We start from the raw sequence: 17321 nt of genomic DNA, 5'->3' as shown, positions 1-17321 counted from the left end.
TACAGTGCATTTCATGTTTGTGCATGACTTCATGAAATGACTTCTCATCCACTCATCTTGGCAGATAGGGTGGGCTGGCATCTGAGCTTGCCAGCCAGAAACTGCACTTTGTCAATATCGGGCACTGGCTCCCCCGTTTGAATGATTCTCAAAGTTGAGGCTAAAATAATGTCCTCAGATGACCCTTTGCGACTGTCTCTTTCTGAGAATTCCATGGAACTCTTTTTTGAATGTGGATTTCTACTTAATCTTTGGTACTTTCAGATGATACCTTTTGGAAAATGCAAGTTTGAGTAAAACCACTCTTAACTTTCCTTTTATTATACTTTAAATATTTTTATTAATGAACGACCTGTGAATGTCAATACACAAACATATACAGTGCTTTTACTAATATGTTTTATAAATATTATTCCCTTTTCCATAGATTCATAAGTTTCTTTTATCATGAAGATAATAATAGTTTATAGTATCTCAAGGGTAAATCCTAAACCTTTAAGTACTTTACTTTTGTATTTATGTTAAGGAAAATAGAATGAGAGATTTAAAATATATAATCTTATTGGGGCGCCTGGGTGGCTCAGTCAGTTAGGTGTCTGACTTCAGCTCAGGTCATAATCTCACCATTCATGAGTTTGAGCCCTGCATCAGGCTCTGTGCTGACAGCTCGGAGCCTGGAGCCTGCTTTGGATTCTATGTGTCCCTCTCTCTCTCTCTCTCTCTCTGCCCCTCCCATGCTTATACTCTGTGTCTCTCGCTGTGTCTCAAAATTAAGTAAACATTTAAACAATTAAAATATATAACTTTGTTAAGTTCATAGTGATTTTTAATATTCCCAGACTTATGCATTACAAAACTGATTTCACTTTTATTAAATTCTGAACTTATATTTTTAAGAGTGCTTTTGTGGGGAGTAGCAGGGGTGGGAGGAGTTACACTTAAGGAAAATAATCACTGAGGTGACCTAGTCCTTTCATGGACTTTATTTTTGTAAAAACCCAAAATTCTAGCAGCGCAGTAATGTGTACCGGTTACTTTCCTGAGTAACGTTGTGTACGATACAGTCATATTATAATTTAAATCTTTTTTAAAAGCTGCATTTTAAGTAAAAAAAAAATTGCAAGATTGTATTTTTATTTTTAATTTTTTTAACGTTTATTTATTTTTGAGAGAGACAGAGACAGAATGAGAGTGGGTTAGGGACAGAGAGAGAGGGAGACACAGAATCTGAAGCAGGTTCCAGGCTCTGAGCTGTCAGCACAGAACCCAAAGCAGGGCTCGAACTTACGAACTGAACTGTGAGATCCTGAGCCAAAGTCGGACACTCAACCGACTGAGCCACCCAGGCACTCCAATGTTTATTTATTTTTGAGAGAGAGAGAGAAAGAGAGAGAAAGCACGAGCAGGGGAGGGTCAAAGAGAGAGGGAGACACAGAATCTGAAACAGGCTCCAGGCTCTGAGCTGTCAGCACAGAGCCCGACACGGGGCTCGAACTCACGAAGCACGAGGTCATGACCTGAGCCAAAGTCAGACGCACAAACAACTGAGCCACCCAGGAGCCCTTCAAGATTTTATTAAGTAACCTCTATACCCAAATTGGGGCTCAAACACACAACCCCAAGATCAAGAGGTGCGTGCTCCACCGACCGAGCCAGCCAGGTACCCCTTCAAGTCGGCATTTTTGAAACTGAGGATATACACGTCACCGACAGTAATCTTTAACGACTCCAGAGTAGAACGTGTATTGCTCTTGTTCTGCATTGCTTAACCTTTTGTGTGTTGCTTATGCCTGTAAAGATTTTGAGATACTTCATCTTTTTGTATCTCTCAGCATTATTTAGAAGCTCATCTATATTTTCAAGATATGAGGGGGGAACAAAGCCAAAGAAGGAACCCTTATCTCTGCGGTGTGCAGTTAGAGGTTGAAGGGAATTCAGCGGACACTGCTAGGGAAGAATGCTAAACATGTGCCTCCGCAGAGGATGTTGTACGAGGCAGGAAGAAGTTTCAGAGGAGTAGAAAGTTGTGTGTACAGAAGCCATTGTACTTTGGAAAATGAACTTTCACACCGGTCATCTTCATATTGGTTCTCCGTGAGCTCCCTGCCGACGAGAGCTGGATACTCAGAGTGTTTTCGGTGTGGTGTTTGTTCAGTTTTGCTGAAGCTTCAGTTGACTCTTGGCACGGCTGTCTTTTGCGTCACAGTGTCATCCTCATCTTGTGGTGACCGAACTTGGGCATAATGATAGGTATCGTGGTTTTGTTTCCTCACTTGCTCAGAGAAAAATCAGACCTTGCTTCAAAGCCTGTTTTCTTTCAGTTCACTATGCACCCCCTCCGAAAACATTCTCAGACCATTGCTGTTCTCTCTGTTTGCTCCTTAACCGCGAGAATAAAGCAGCCTGGAAAATCAGCGCTGTTTTCTATTCCCCAGGTGGGTGAGACCACCCCAAAGGGCTTTGGGGCATCTTCTTAGTGCCCTAGAAGAGAAGTCCTGTTCTTTGCCTTGGAGGGTTTTGAGACAAGTGGCTTCCTATCCTCCTCCTGGGAGGGATGGCGACAAGCCTACTGATGGGCAGTGAGCCCATCCGGGTGAATGAAAATAAAGCAGTGAGCATAAAATCTATTTACTAATCCCTATTTCTCTTTAAATTTTAGGAGAAACAGTATTTTTAGGAAGTTGCTGGGGCATTTTTTTTTTCTGAATTTGTGTTCCTTGAATCTAGCGATGTTTGGAAATGCACAAAAATGCGGCAGCACTGGTGAATGAGAATGGGACCGTCACAAATCAGGTGGATCAACACCAGCTTTTTGAAATGGTCCTGAGGGGATTTGAAACCTAGCTGTAGAATGATATAAAACAGAGTTACTGGAATTACTAGTACCCAACTTTTCTCAACTGTCAAATAGGGTAAATTCTTCATTCTCACATTGCATTGAATTATCCCTCTGTGAACAGAAAGAGCCACTTTTCCTGCTCTGTTTCCTCCTTTATGAAGCAGCACTAACCATGGAGACACTTAGCTCACTTAGTCATGATAGCTGACACTGTTGAGTGTTTAGTATGCTCCAGGCACTTTACCCCACAGTGGCTGCCTTTCTCACTTAGATGCATCAAACACCTTCTGAGTGGAACTGTAGGAAATTGGCAAGGAGAGGGAGAGGGTACTGTAGGAAATGGGCAAGAGCCTTTGACTTGGGAAGACCCAGTGGAAAGGAGGCCAGAGGATGGCATGCCAGCCCAGGTCCTCGGGTGAATCATCAGGTACCGAACTGTGGTTACTTTGAATGATCTATGCTCAGAAGTGGTTTTGGTCACCAAGTTTTTAATCATTAAAGAAAAAAATTCTGTTTATTTATTTTGAGAAAGTGTTTATTTATTTTGAGAAAGAGAGAGAGAATGCAAGCAAGCAGGGGAGGGGCAGAGAGAGAGGGAGGGAGAGAATCGCAAGCAGGCTCCACACCATCAGTGCAGAGCCTGATGCGGGGCCCAGGCCCATGAACCGAGAGACCACGACCTGAGCCGAAACCGAGTCAGATGCTTAACCGACTGAGCCACCCAGGCGTCCCTCTAAATTAGATTTGACTTCTTCCGAAATATTTGTTTAATGGCTGGTGAAGACAGTGAAGATAAAGGAAGCTTTGGAGACTCATTGGGTCAGCCCACATCGCTCCTTAGTTCCTGGGAACTTTTGTGTTGTGAAGATGGAATGAGGTGACTCAGGGTCATAATGACTGTTTTCTGTACTCGGACTTTAGAGCTTCGCACACGGATGCATGTGTGTAACAATAAGCAAGCATTCCTACTTCTGCCTTTGAGGTAGATGTGTCACAGTGAGATGGGCCCAGACTTCCGGCACCCTCTTCCCGACTTAAGACGGAGACATTTCTGGAAATGGTGAAAATGCTCACAGGCCACACAAAATTAGCCACTGTCGCCATCTCAGAAAATTCTTACAAAGGCGTATATCTGTCGGCAATAGAGGCCGTCCTTAATTTATGAAATTTGCTTTATTGGTGTACAGAAAGGGTCACTGTTTACCCATCCAGTCCTTCAAAGGTTAGGACATTTTATTTTGTCTATGGAAAGTCGTGGAACTTTTAAGTAATCTTTAGGTTCAAAAATGGAAGAAATAAGGAAAAGAATAAAACCTTGTGATTAAAAAATCCGGATAACAGACAATTAATGGCGGAATATTTGCTAATAATGGAGAAGACAAGAAATATATGAAACACTGCCAGCCTCACTAATAAAAGAAATGAAAATCAAAACTGTCCATACGTATAATTTTCATCTATCAAATCAGTAAATATTTTTAAAAGTGCTAATAATAGAACATATTGAAAAGAAATGAAGGCACCCAGGGGGGTGCCTGGGTGGCTCAGTGGGTTAAGCATCTGACTTCAGCTCAGGTCATGATCTCATGGTTTGTGGGTTTGAGCCCCACTTTGGGCTCTGGGCTGACAGCTCAGAGCCTGGAGCCTGTTTCGGATTCTGGGTCTCCCTGTCTCTCTGGCCCTTCCCCACTTGTGCGCTCTCTCTCTCTCTCTCTCTCTCTCTCTCAAAAATAAAATAAAAACATAAAAAAAAATTTTTAAAGAAAAGAAATGAAGTAGGTACTAATGGGATAAGAAATGCTACCACTGTGAGAAAACAGTTTAGCAATATGTATCAGGATCATTAAAAGAGAAACCTTTGTATCTTCCATTCCAGTAATTGTACTGTAACACATGTATCCTGAGAAAATAATCTGAAATGACTACAAATATTTAGTCTGTTAACCTGCTAGGATTTGTAACAGCGAAATTGGATGCAATTTAAATGTTTAACAATGAAAATTAGCTACATAGGTAATAGACCACACATAAAATGAAATATTCAACTATTAAAATTGCATTAGGAGAATATTTAATAATATGAGCAAGTGTGAAAAAAGGATATAAAACTACATATATACAGTAGGATCCCATTTTATTATTTTTTTTATTTGAGAGAGAGAGAGAATGTGAGTGGGAGAGAGGAGCTGAGGGAGAGAGAGAGAGAGAGAGAGAGAGAGAGAATCTCAAACAGGCTCATGCTCAGTATGGAGCCCAATCTGGAGCTCAATCCCATGAGCCTGAGATCATGACCTGAGCTGAAATCAAGGGTCAGATATTCGACCGACTGAGCCACTGAGGCACCCCAGTATGATCCCATTTTAGACACACACACACACACACACACACACACAAACACACACACACACACACAGAGGAAAAAAAGACTGGAAGCAAATTCCAAAATGTTAACTGGTTTCTTTGAGTACTATGGGTCATTTAAAAATTTATTTATATTTTCTAAACATTTCCATGTATGAGTTTTTAATAAGGAAAAAGATGTATTAAGTGGAGGAAGGAAACTATAAAAGGTAAGAGAAACTTAAGGAAATTACCCCCAGACAGTGTGATTCTGCCATAGGATCTCACTACAGCCCTATATATTCTTTTTCTTTTTCTTTTTTTTTAATTTGAGAGAAAGAATGATGGGGGGAGGAGCAGAGAGAGAGAGAGAGAGAGAGAGAGAGAGAGAGTCAGTCTCAAGCAGGCTCCACTCTAGGCTCAATCCCACAACCCTGAGATCATGACCGAACATCAATCAACTGAGCCACGCAGGTGCCTCTGTATTCTTTTGTCTCAACAAAACGCCCACTAATTCAATATCATTTGGGTGAACAGCTCCTCTTTCTTTCAAAACAACATGTTTCTTCCTTCCATGTTGATGAGATCATCTTATCGTGGGGAAGGGACAGAAACCACTCAGGGTCCTGAGTGGGGAAATTGCAGGGCAGCCTAGCGGCAGGGGGTAGAGGCTGAGGCCGGAGCGTACCAGAGTAATGAAGCCCTCACCCCTCCATCGTCTCTGAGGCCTTTCCTTTGAAGACTTGGAAATGAAGTCTGGTTAGTCACGCTATGAATTAAGTAGACGTTTGTGGGCTGGCCTGGCAGGATGCCCTCAAGTATGATTGTATGGAAATGGTTCTCAAACCAAAATGCCTACCCCCACCTAAGGACTTCAGAGCACTGTGCACTTAAATTGGAGTGGGCCCGAATTAGGCCTCCTTCAGGAGGTCAGCTTCGTGAGGCTACTCCGTGTAAGGTGAGCCGGGCTGAAACGAACACCTGGGCTGCACGATTCAGGGGATAAATTCGTTTTCCTTCCACCGTGTCATCAGCTCAGATACGAATGTGAACTCCACGTGCGTGGAGAGCTTTGTCTGTTTGATCGCTCTCGTGTCACCGGCAGTCCTTGTCACGTGATGGGTAGAAGGTCTCTGTTGGATGACTGCTGTGCGTCGGAGCCCTAGCGATGGCCCTGCTCACTAGGTAGCCATGCAGGCAGGGACACACATGTAGTGTAAGCAGATAAAAGGATCGTAGAAAATATTTTTTATTTCTAGAAAGCAAGTCCCTGTTTCGTGTCTCTCTTTTTGGCTGAGAAGACTGGCTGAGATGTTGCGTGTGGGGCCAGGTCAAGGGTAGGAAAGGTGGTGATGGCACAGGGTCAAGTTGGAGAAGCTAATCTGAAGGAAGACAGCCCCGGGGCTGGAGAGGGGCCGCGCCCAGCCTGGCAGGGGCTGTTGGCAGAAGTGGAGGTTATGCTAGCAGGCTGTTCTTGACCTTAGCCACAGTCCCCGGGCAGCTACTTATTTGCCTTGCCTAAAACACAACTGCCTCCTAGGAGCCAAGAGTAACAAGCAGCCTGGGCTCTGGGGGGTTTGGCTGTTTGTTTGTTTTGTTTTATTTTTTATTTTTTTTAATGGTGGTCGGGATGAGGCAGGGAGAGGCCATGGAGATATTTTTTTTTTCTTTTTTAACTCTGCCCATTTATCTTCCTGAGGGTGTCCTACAAAAATATAAACCACATGTAGTTCTTATACCTCAAATCTTTGTGGTTTGTTATTCCCAAACTAGTCATTACTTATTTATCTTGTTTTTTCTTTCACTGAAAAATAATTGACGTGCAATCTTGTAACCGTTTCAGGTGCACTAGTCGATATTTAAATGTAGTTGTGGAGTTGTTTTTTACATAAACCGCCAACTGATCAATCATACTGTCAGAATGGTCCTGAAGCAGAATAAAATGGTCCAAGGCTGAGTTAAGCAGTTCCATGAGCCAGGGGAAGGAGTCATGTGGTCAGCACTGAGCAAAGGGAACGAAACAAAACAAAAGCAAAACGTGTGCACGCACACACCCCTTGTGATCATGCCCTTTCCTGATCCTATGGCCCCTGCACCCATATTTGGAGTTGAGAGAACTACGTGTATGCACTTGGTCCCATAGGAATCACTTTCCATTGTCTTTCCCATGTCCTGGTAGGGTAGCCATCCCACCAGAGACAACCTGGACGTGTTTTCCCGACAGTCTGTTTTCCCAGGCATTTGGAGAATCCAGAGCAGCCAAATGGGAGGCAGAAAGTTCTTGGAGTAGCAGAATCCCCCCGGGAATCTGGGGTCACTGAAGTAGAATAAATTCTGTTTCAGCCAAGCCACTGAGAGAAGGAGAGTCAGCTAAGAAACAGGAGAAGGAAGCACCGTGCGTCTGTGACCTGTTTGGAAATAAGTGCACAATTCCCTCCCTGGACTGTAGGTGAGCGGCTGTGGTCCCCGTGGCTCCTTTCTCTCCCTCCTGGGCTACATGAGCAGAACCATCAAACTGCATCCCTGACTATAAGCCCAGGAACAGTGGCCCTCAGCCTTGTGTGACTCTGCACCCACTCCACTATTTTCCAGTGCCGACTTCACAACCTTCAGTGAAACTGCATCAGTGAAATAATCTGACCTGACAGATAATTTCCTCCAAAATCTATATTATCTTTACCTGCAATTAAAATGAGAACTAGGGGCGCCTGGGTGGCTTAGTCAGTGAAGCGTCTGACTCTCAACTGCAGCTCAGTTGTCATCTCACGGTTTGTGAGTTCAGGCCCCGAGCGGGGCTTCATGCTGGTGCCGCAGTCAGTTTGGGATTCTCTCTCTGCCCCTCCCCCACTCGTTCTCTCCTTCTCTCCTTCTCTCTCTCTCTCTCTCTCTCTCTTTCTCTTTCAAAATACATAGACTTTAAAAAGGAGAGAGAAATAAAAGGAACATAATTTATTATTAAATAACTTCAATTTGTAAGGGATCGGATACAACTCATTAGCAAACAAAATGAAGTAATTGGCTGGGTGTTTACATCTCCACCTGTACCCACCGTCAGTGGGCAACTGCACCTTCACACTAACTTGGATAAGGGTTAGAGAACTACGTACCTCCAGGGGCAATGCCTTTGGGCACATGATCTGCCAAGAGGGGTGAAGACCTGTTAGTAAAACTGAGCAAAACATAGTATTTCATTTATAGGATGGTTGCGTTACTGGAACATTCAGGGGCTAATACAACAGCGCCATAATTACTTTGAGTTTATATTTAACATGGAGCCAAGGTCTGGGATCAGATCACTAGAAACACTTTCTTTCCTACATCAGTCTCTGAGAGGACCTTTGAAAATCGTATGGGACAATTCTTCACTGAGTGGGACAGTCGGGGACACTGCAAATTGTCTAGCGTCTCCGGTCCCCAGGTGTGAAGTCCCCAAAGGCCCCCCACTATTTTGACACCCACAAATGCCTCCATTTCCTGACCACATGCAGAGTGGTTGGGCCTGCCTTTTCCAGGTAACAGCTGCACCAGCCAGGCCTGGCTTCTGTGCAGTCAGGGGTCCCAGGGGAAGTCTTGGGTCATGGAGCCCTTCCTGCAGTGTTCAGATGGGTGACGTCAGGCCCAAAGGTGCAGAGTTACATAGGCTCTTGTTTCCCGAGTACAGGCTCTCCTGTCCCCATGGTTTCTGTCCTTCAGCTACAGACACTGGGTAACCATCTAGAGAAGTCTGAATGAGGAACAATATGGCTATTGTCCCACCCCAGAAATAATCATAAAGGCCCCAGCCTAGGCTTTATGCTTAATGATTAGCAACCAAAAGGAACCCAGGGCTATCCATATGGCAGTAGATTCTCCCTATTGTGTATACAAGTGGATACACAGCAGGATGTGAAAATGGGGCTTTCCACTAGTTTTCCCCTTGGGTTGAAAGAAACTTCTCTCTATATTTCACATGGGTTTTCCCCTTGGGGGCCACTTGTATTGGATGTTGGTGACCAACTGGGAAATTTTTGCATCTTAATTAAATTACCTAAGACGAGACAGTGCTTTCAAAGGAAACGTGAATGGTCTCTCCACACATAAAAAGCATTTGTCCGTCAAAGACATAAAATCAGTGATGTTCCAATTTCAGCATTTGTTGTTGTTATTTGCTGAGTATAAAACTGTCAAACTGGGGGCGCCTGGGTGACTCAGTTGGTTGGGTGTCCAACTTTGGCCTAGGTCTTGATCTCGCCGTTCCCAGTTCAAGCCCCGCATTCGGGCTCTGTGCTCATGGCTCAGAGCCTGGAGCCTGTTTCAGATTCTGTGTCTCCCTCTCTCTCTCTGCCGTTCCCTCTCCCTCCCCCCCAATAAATAAACATTAAAAAAAATTAAAGAATAAAAACGTCAAACTGTCAGCGTAGAGAAACAGGGCCTTCCGTTTTGTCCTCAGAACCTAATGTACTGGACAGCTGGTCCTTGGGGATAAAATACTGATTGGTTGAGTATGAATATATGAAACCATTATGGGAATGTTCTTTCTGGATGGTGCTGGGTCTCTTTCTTCCACTCCGGATGTGGTTCTCCTTTTCTTCTTACCAAGGGAGTCACCTCGCCATTTTTTAACTTAAGTAAGAGGCTCTGTCATATCCCTGACACTGGCAAATAGCCCTGCTTGAGAAAGAGCTGTTACATGTGTTGGCAGGTCCCCACGTTGTCTTTGTAAATGTCTGTCCTGTGTCACCACATGACAGGAGAAGCAAGAGCCTTCCCAGGACCTTTGGGAGGAACAAATCCAGCACAAACCTACCCCACCCTGGTGCTTCCCGACCTACACCCAAACCTGTAGCAGCCTAACCCCAACCTTAGGTTCAATGAGGGATGAAACTAAACTTGGACTTGGACACTTTTATTTAATTTTTTAATGTTTTTATCTATTTATTAAAATGTATTTTTAATATGTATTTATTTTTGAGAGAGAGAGTGCACGTGAGTGGGGAAGGGGCAGAGAGAGAGGGAGACCCAGAATCCGAAGCAGGCTCCAGGGTCTGACCTGTCAGCACAGAGTCCGACGTGGGGCTTGAACTCATGAACCCTGAGATCGACCTGAGCCGAAGTTGAACACTTAACTGACTGAGCCACCCAGGCGCCCCTAATTTTTTTTTAATGTTTTAAAATTTATTTTTGAGACAGAACGCTCGAGCAGGGGAGGGACAGAGAAAGCAGAGGGGGTGGGCGGGGGGGGGGGGGCAGACAGAGGATCCAAAGCAGGCTCCACACTGGCAACAGCAAGTCCAATGCGGGGCTCATGATCTGAGCCGAAGTCTGACGGTCAACTGACTGAGCCACCCAGGTGCCCCTGGAGTTGGACGCTTTTAAAATCCATTTACAACTATTTTTCAAGCCCCGGTGATATGCCAGATAGTGATCTAAAGCAGCTGGGGGGACAGCAGTGAACAAGGCAAACACTATGCTCCACGGCCTCCTTCTCTAGTTGGAAAAGCAGACCATGCACAGGCAACACAGAATGTGAACAGGTGAGGGGAGCAAGCCACAAAACCAGGAGAAAATGGTCCTAAATGCCCTAGGACAAGGGATGGGGGACGGGGTGGAGCAGTGGTCCAGGAAGCGGATCAGTGGGTGAGTGTCAGGTCCCCATGGGCCTTGCTAGTCACTTCAAGGACTCTAGATTTTACCTGGTGAACAGTGGAAAGCCACGGAGGCTTTTGAGTCTATGGATCTTTTCTGAGCCCCCACTTTGAAGGTATCATATGCAGTATATCTTGGCTGAGGATTCAAGTCCTGTGCTAGGATTGTCAGCACTAAGAGTCTAGGAAGGAGAAGCCAACTGGGGTCTTTAATTCTTCTGGCCACAAGCCCAAGAAGTTTTAAGAGATGGCTCCAAGCAGGACAAACTCTTGTTAGCCCTGAATCTAGAGCCCGGGGCTGCATCTGGGCAGCCCCGAGACTTCCCCAGGACTGACTTTGATTATGTGTGAAAGTGTCATCAGTGTATCCTACCGAGGAAAAGGAGGAGTAAAATGGGGCTGCTTCCCACCAGGCTGCACCATCTAGAGCTGTGTTGTCCAGTATGGTAGTGGCTCTTGAGCATCTGAAATGTTGCCAGTGTAAAATACATATTTTTGAAGACATAGTCAAAGAAAAGAATGCAAAATGCCTAGTTAATACTTTTTATTATGAGGACATGTTATAATGATATTTTTGAAATAGAGTGTTAAGTAAATTATTATTTTTTTAATGTTTATTTTTTGAGAGAGAGAGAGAGAGAGAGAGACCGAGCACAAGAGGGGGAAGGGCAGAAAGAGAGGGAGACACAGAATCCAAAGCAGGGTCCAGACTCTGAGCTGTCATCAGAGCCTGACGTGGGGCTCAAACTCAGGAGCCGCGAGATCATCACCTGAGCCCAAGTCGGACACTCAAGCTACTGAGCCACCCAGGCACCCCTAAAGATATTATTATAATTTCCCATTTTAAACTCTTTATAACGTAGTTGGTAGAAAATACAGAACTGCCTGTACGGCTCCAATATGGTGTGATACCCAGTGTACAATGGCGGCGGAGGAACAGTAGAGGAATCTTGTGGTTAAATTCCCATTTGGGCAAGGAGAGAATGAGACATCGGTCGCCAGTCTCTAGCATATTTTATAACCCACCAAGCAAGTTCTCCCCGTGCTGTCAGTGGGATGAGAACTTTGGCCAGCCAGTGGCTTACCCTGCTTCTGCTCTCTGCGAGGATCTTCCGTTTCTGCTGTCTTCCAGAGCCATCTCGAAGAGCAGGCCTCCCCCTATTCCTCAACCCACCTATTGTCATCAGGAATCTAGGGATTGCCTTAGGGTTTGAGCAATCATAGTGTGTTTTTTTGTTTTTAAGTTTATTTATTTATTTTGAGAGAGAGAGAAAGTGAGAGCAGGGGAGGGGCGGAGAGAGGGAGAATCTCAAGCAGGCTCCTCCCTGCTCAAACTCATGAAACTGTGAGATCATGACCTGCGCTGAAATCAAGAGTTGGTTGCTCAGCTGACTGAGCCACCCAGGCACCCCAATCATAATCTGTTTTTAACTAGTTTTGGACTTTATCCTCTAGTGTAGTGCCCTTAAAAATTTGGTAGGTGTCTCCAATCCCTGAACTCCATGTAACCAAAACTCAAGATTGTGTTGAGTCATAGTCTTTGTTTTTGTTTTTGTTTTTAGTATTTATTTACTTATTTATTTTGAGAGAGAGAAAACGCTCACATGCGCATACACAAGCTAGGGAAGGGCACAGAGAGGGAGAGAGAGAATCCCCAGCAGGCTCAGCACGGAGCCCAACCCAGGGCTCGATTTCACAACCAGGAGATCATGACCTGAGCTGGAATCAAGAGTGGGACGCTTAACTAACTAAGCCACCCAGGGGCCACAAGTCATAGTCTTTAAATGTGGGACCAAGTCTGGGCACTTCTGTCTCCCACCAAATGAACCATCCTCCACTCTCCAACTTTGTGGCCTCAATCTTAGTCTCTGATTAGGTACAATTTGAAACAATGGCCTGAGCTGGTAGAACCATTCATAATTTACTCCTCTTGAAATGGATCCCAGTGTATCACAAATCAAGTAACTGGCCGTATGTTCAGATGAGAGGACCTAACAGAAGGTCTTTGGAGGGACACTGGGGTATCGGGCTTCTGTGTTCCAGATGTATTTCTTGATAGGGTTCTTACCTTTCGACCCTACTTTATCCAATGTTAGCATAGCATAGAAATTTTGACTTTTCCAAACCACAAGGTTCCAGATTATTTGACCCTCAACCATCTTCATTACAGATCCCAGGCAAAAAAAAAGGCCTCTAACAGAGAGTTGTATTTTTTGCCTCTCTGTGCCTTCAGTAAGCTTCAGCCTAAATTATCTCTCTTCTGTGGTTCTTACTGAAGACTGCAAGAAACAGCCCACACATGCCAACATTCTACATGTTTCCTCCAGATCCTCTAGTGGTGCACCATCAGTAGGCTCATGGACGTATTAGGCCAAGGATTCAACAGGTGGCAGTGGTGGTGTTTGCCATCACATAACAAGGACGCCAACTAGCCCAGGAGAGCCTGCACTAGCCTGCACCTGACCTTAAATCAGTACCCGCGCATTTTAGGGTTAGCCACATGCAACACTCGCTTCTAGTACCGATTTCCACATCCCAAGAGTGTTTGGATTGCCAGTGATAGAAAACCTGACTGTCCTATCTCAAACAAAATAGAGAATTTGTTTGTTAGTATAAAATAAAAGCCCAGAAACAGGGCTAACCTGTGGTACAGATGTATTCAACCAACAGGATCAGTAGCTGATTTTCCCCCACCCCCACTTCCCCACTCGTTGGTTTCACTTTCAGACCTCATGTCGTCAAAGGATGAGTGTGGCTGTTCCAGCCCCCGTATCCTCACAGATCCAACTCCAGCCCATCCAGCCGAAATGGCCTCGCCTCAGACCACAAGCTCCCTCGGTTTTAATGAGTTCACTGGCCGTCACTAAAAAAGCATGTGGGGCCAAATGAATGCAAGGCTCTGATTAGCTGACCCTGAATCACATGCTCTTCCTGTCTCTGCAGTGGGAGCACACGCCTCAGACCCACAGCTCTGAGAGTGAGGGAGAGAGCGGTCTCCAAACAAAAATTGAAGGGCATCAGTATAAGAAGGATGAATGAATGCCAAGCTGCCAAAACGTATGGAAATATATTGCAAATTTGTCCCCAGTAAGATTACACTAATTTATATTGATAGGGTGTAGAATGGTACAAAACTTGTTTTTAATTTCCCTGTGTTTCTGAGATTATTTTTAAATGATCAGACCTCTGGGGTGCCTGAGTGGCTCAGGTGGTTAAGCGTCCAATTCTTGATTTTGGCTCAGGCCATGATCTCACGGTTCATGGGTTTGAGCCCCGCATCAGGCTCTGCGCTGACAGCATGGAGCCTGCTTGGGATTCTCTCTCCCTCTTTCTCTGCCCCTCCCCATTCACACACACTCTCTTTTTCAAAATAAATAAATAAACTTAAAAAAATAAATTCGATCAAACCTGTGTAACTGTACTCATTATTTTGGGGGAAGAGGGAAATTTCTTTGTTTCTGCTGTTTTAAATAATGTAATTCTCATATTTTAACATTTTGAAAGTAGATTTCCTCACACAATAAATGCGCACATTTAATCTGGCATGGTTTCTCATTCCCCCTAAGAAGCTATAAGGGAGGGCATGTTGCTATTGAGGAAGGTGTTTGAGAATTGAGGAACCAGTATTCTAAAACATCTTTCTACTATCAGGGCAAAAACTATACTATAACAGGTAGTCATGGAAACACAACTTGGGAAACCAGAATTATAAGCAAACAAGGCTTCTCATATCTTATACATGTTGCTGTTCCCCTGATTCATTCTGCGTTGATTTGGGGTTGCCACGGGAGGGTCGTGGGCTGTGGTTCTTTACTGCTTTTCCCAGACTGGTAAAAAGTGTGCTGTTGTTTTATAATCTTCTGTCTGTTTGTGGTGGTGTTTTTTTTTTTTTTCCCTGTACATTAATATGGAGGATTCTTTACCTGATTGGTTCAAGAGCTTATTGATTTTGTTTTACTCTACCGTTAAGCTCAGTCGGTCTGTGTTTTGAATGGGGGTGAAATACACATTTAAAATTCTCAGGGCGCCCGGGTGGCTGGGTTGGTTCAGTGTCCCACTTTGGCTCAGGTCATGATCTCGTGGTTCGTGAGTTCAAGCCCTGCATGGGGCTGTGTGCTGACAGCACGCAGATTCTGTCTCGTCTCTCTGCCCCTCCCCTGCTCACGCTCTATCTCTTTCTCTCTCAAATATAAAACAAAACATTAAAAAAAATTTTTTTTAATTCTCTTTGAAGTCCAGAACTATGATTGTCTTTCTTTGCTGTGGATTTTTAATCCATTTACCTTTGGCCTTTGATTATAATAATGGCCTGACAGCAACACAAATCATACCCTCCCTCACCTTCTTCCCTCCACACCACAGCCTTCTCCCTACACCTTTTCTTTCTTCTGTCTCCTTATGCTTATAGAAAGGAAGTAAGTGAAATCCTCCTTCACAACCTAAAATGAAGCTTACGGCGGTAATGACACTGGACTGCAGAGCAGGAGACCAGGCTTGTGGCTCCTGCTCTGCTGCTGCCAGCCGTGTGATACGAGCAGGTCGCTTAGCCTCCCTGGACCCCCATTTCCTCATCTGTAAGTGACAGTGAGAACTTCGATGTCTGCAGTCTCATGCAGTCTTAAATTTCCTTCTTTCAAGAAGCTGATACCCATCTGAGACCGCTCACTGAGGAGGAAGGGCAGGAAGCACCTTCACATCCCAGACTTGTGTGTCATCATTGCAGTGTGGCCTTCAAGTCTCCTGTAGCCCTCGATGCAGCTGGAACTCTCCCCAGTCCACAACCTCTCCCTGATTTTTTCTGGCCTCATTTCCTTTATCTTATTTCTTCCTCTCCCTTTTTTTTTTTTTTTCAATATATGAAATTTATTGTCGAATTGGTTTCCATACAACACCCAGTACTCACCCCAAAAGGTGCCCTCCTCAATACCCATCACCCACCCTCCTCTCCCTCCCACCCCCCATCAACCCTCAGTTTGTTCTCAGTTTTTAAGAGTCTCTTATGCTTTGGCTCTCTCCCACTCTAACCTCTTTTTTTTTTTTTTTCTTCCTCTCCCTTTCTGATCGGATTGTTTACTTTTGACATTTTTCTCTCCCTACTGCCCAATTACATAAGCTACCTGCACTGCATCCACTGGTGGGCTAACAGGCTTCCCTGAAGATCTGTGGCATCCTTCCTCTGGAAAAGTTCCCATTACATGTCTTTTTTTTTTTTTTTTTTTTTTTTTTTGAGACAGAGAGAAAGAGACAGCGCATGAGCACATGCGTGGGCATGCCTGTGTGCACAAGCAGGGGAGGGGCAGAGGGAGAAAGAAAAAGAATTGCAAGCAGGCTCCATGCCCAACGTGGAGACCAACACAGGGCTCAGTCCTACTATCCTGGGATCATGACCTGAGCCGAAGTCAAAAGCTGGACACTCAACCGACCGAGCCACCCCAGAAAGTTCCCTTTTAACTTGAACTTTCCCAAGAAGACGGTGCAAGTCTCGTCTTGGCATTTCTCACTCACTATTTGAGAGGAAACAACCTGAAGCTCTTAAGGGAATGTTATATTATGGAAGAATTTTTAGGAGATACTGATTTTTTTTTTCACTCAACACATTTACTGAGCACCTACCAAGTGTCAGAGGCTGTTGTAGATGCTGAGGTGACCATAGGAAAGAAGGTCCCCGTCCTCATGGAGTTTGAATTCTAGTGGGGACGCACAAGTACATAAACCATTAAGTAAAAGAATGTCAAGTGGGGACATGTGCTGTGCATAAAAGAAAATAGGCACAGAGATGGGGCATGAGGAGGAGGATTTTTGCTGATAACTGAAGAATGAGAAGGAACCAGGAGATGAGTGTAGGAGGGGGGAGAGGAGGGCTTACAAGTGTAAGGCCCCAAGATGCAAATGAGCTTAATGTGTTTAAGGAACAGAAAGAACTGGAAGGTAAATTAGCAAGAAGGGCTGTTACTTGAGAGGAGGTCAGAGGGCTAGGGCAGGGCCAGATATTGTGGGGTTTTATGGGCCCAGGGAAAGATTCTGGACTTTCTAGGTGAAATGGAAAACCACTGCAGGATTTTAAGCAGGGGAGGAACATTATCTGATTTATGTCCTAGGGTACCTAATAGATACCTCATAAATGTGTCCAAAGTTGACTGTATTTATAAGTTTTCATTAAAGATGAAAACAGACCTGAAATCTAGACAACTACTCCCTTGTGCGTCTTGGGGGCTGAAGCCTTCTAAGTGATTCTCCCTAACAATTGAACCATCCCTGACGGATGGGAATGGACGGGACTGCCTGTGTACTGAGCGGGTGTGGGTGTATTTGTGTGCGTGTGTGTATTTGCGATGCCTTACTTAGAGACCTTCAAAATAATTCTGAAAATACAGAGAGAAATCATCACAATCCCCATGTTCCCTTTTCAGACCTAGTTAGACTATACTTAGACTTCCCCAAGGTTCACTCAAGCATTTCCTTGGTAGCTGACCAAGTTTTCTATTTTCCTGAGGTTAGTGGAGAGGGAAGGAGATGCC

At 44.6% G+C, this 17321-nt stretch overlaps 1 protein-coding gene and 1 long non-coding RNA gene across 5 annotated transcripts in view; one reads left to right on the top strand and one right to left on the bottom strand.

The window, feature by feature from the left end:
- The window catches only part of LOC128314068 (uncharacterized), a 132372-nt gene that overhangs the window by 18976 nt on the left and 96075 nt on the right, over positions 1-17321 (bottom strand). The gene's annotated exons all lie outside the window — the stretch shown is intronic.
- WIPF1 (WAS/WASL interacting protein family member 1) overlaps positions 1-17321 on the top strand; it is a 123329-nt gene that overhangs the window by 62157 nt on the left and 43851 nt on the right. The window lies entirely within an intron of this gene.

Source organism: Acinonyx jubatus, chromosome C1, assembly GCF_027475565.1.
Source record: "Acinonyx jubatus isolate Ajub_Pintada_27869175 chromosome C1, VMU_Ajub_asm_v1.0, whole genome shotgun sequence".
Taxonomy (NCBI): Eukaryota; Metazoa; Chordata; class Mammalia; order Carnivora; family Felidae; genus Acinonyx; species Acinonyx jubatus.
Note: the sequence above shows the minus strand (reverse complement) of the source record. Positions and strands in the feature narration are given on the sequence as shown.